Below are 2,018 nucleotides of genomic sequence, written 5' to 3' on the forward strand. Positions count from 1 at the left end.
TTTGGAGGGATATGGACCAAACGCGGGCAGGTGGGATGTGTAGATGAGACATTGTTGGCCGGTGTGGGCAAGTTGGGCCAAAGGGCATGTCTCCACATTGTATCACTCTTTAACTCTATGTCGAGAGTCTCAGGCTTAGTTTCAATTCAGGAACAAAACCAGGGAAGCACTGATGTGGCACTTCATTCAAGAATCTGGAGTGTTTTATTGTCCATATGTCCCAGACAGAACAATGACATTCTTACTTGCAGCAGCACTACAGACTAGGCAAACATCGTACACTATAAGCAGGATGATAAACGAGGGGGGAAATGTTCAGTGTGTGTAAAAATACACACACTCACATATACACACAAAAAGCTGGAGTAACTCAGCGGGACAGGCAGCATCTCTGGAGAAAAGGAATAGGCGATGTTTCAGTTCAAGACCCTTCTTCAGACTGAAACATCACCCATTCCTTCTCTCCAGAGATGCTGCCTGTCCCGCTGAGTTATTCCAGCATTTTGTGTCTATTTTCTTTACCAGGTAGAAGGTTTTACCAGAATGGTGTCAGGTACCTTTGAAAGAATGGTGCCTGGAATAGGAATACATTTACCAGAATGGTTAGAGATTAATTTAATTTAATTTAGTTTAGTTTAACCATATAACCATATAACAATTACAGCACGGAAACAGGCCATCTCGACCCCTCTAGTCCGTGCCGAACACATAGTCTCCCCTAGTCCCATATACCTGCGCTCAGACCATAACCCTCCATTCCTTTCCCATCCATATAACTATCCAATTTATTTTTAAATGATAAAAACGAACCTGCCTCCACCACCTTCACTGGAAGCTCATTCCACACAGCTACCACTCTCTGAGTAAAGAAGTTCCCCCTCATGTTACCCCTAAACTTCAGTCCCTTAATTCTCAAGTCATGTCCCCTTGTTTGAATCTTCCCTACTCTCAGTGGGAAAAGCTTTTCCACGTCAACTCTGTCTATCCCTCTCATCATTTTAAAAACCTCTATCAAGTCCCCCCTTAACCTTCTGCGCTCCAAAGAATAAAGCCCTAACTTGTTCAACCTTTCTCTGTAACTTAGTTGCTGAAACCCAGGCAACATTCTAGTAAATCTCCTCTGTACTCTCTCTATTTTGTTGACATCCTTCCTATAATTAGGCGACCAAAATTGTACACCATACTCCAGAATTGGCCTCACCAATGCCTTGTACAATTTTAACATTACATCCCAACTTCTATACTCAATGCTCTGATTTATAAAGGCCAGCACACCAAAAGCTTTCTTTACCACCCTATCTACATGAGATTCCACTTTCATAGAACTGTGCACAGTTATTCCCAGATCCCTCTGTTCACCTACATTCTTCAATTCCCTACCATTTACCATGTACGTCCTATTTTGATTTGTCCTGCCAAGATGTAGCACCTCACACTTATCAGCATTAAACTCCATCTGCCATCTTTCAGCCCACTCTTCCAACTGGCATAAATCTCTCTGTAGACTTTGAAACTCTTCTTCATTACCCGCAACCCCTCCTATCTTAGTATCATCTGCATACTTACTAATCCAATTTACCACACCATCGTCCAGATCATTGATGTACATGACAAACAACAGTGGACCCAACACAGATCCCTGTGGCACCCCACTCGTCACTGGCCTCCAACCTGACAAACAACCATCCACCATTACTCTCTGGCATCTCCCATTCAGCCACTGTTGAATCCATCTTGCTACTCCACCATTAATACCCAACCATTGAACCTTCTTAACCAACCTTCCATGAGGAACCTTGTCAAAGGCCTTACTGAAGTCCATATACACAACATCCACTGCTTTACCCTCATCAATTTCCCGAGTAACATCTTCAAAAAATTCAAGAAGATTAGTTAAACATGACCTTCCAGGCACAAATCCATGTTGACTGTTCCTAATCAGACCCTGTTTATCCAGATGCTTATATATATTATCTCTAAGTATTCTTTCCATTAATTTGCCCACCACTGACGTCACC

General features: G+C 42.6%; 1 protein-coding gene across 1 annotated transcript in view; it reads right to left on the bottom strand.

Annotated features, from left to right (window-relative positions):
- The window catches only part of LOC116970398 (collagen alpha-2(XI) chain-like), a gene marked incomplete at its 3' end in the record, with an annotated part of 39,523 nt that overhangs the window by 29,980 nt on the left and 7,525 nt on the right, over positions 1-2,018 (bottom strand). The gene's annotated exons all lie outside the window — the stretch shown is intronic.

Source organism: Amblyraja radiata, unplaced genomic scaffold, assembly GCF_010909765.2.
Source record: "Amblyraja radiata isolate CabotCenter1 unplaced genomic scaffold, sAmbRad1.1.pri scaffold_840_ctg1, whole genome shotgun sequence".
In the NCBI taxonomy this organism is placed as follows: Eukaryota; Metazoa; Chordata; class Chondrichthyes; order Rajiformes; family Rajidae; genus Amblyraja; species Amblyraja radiata.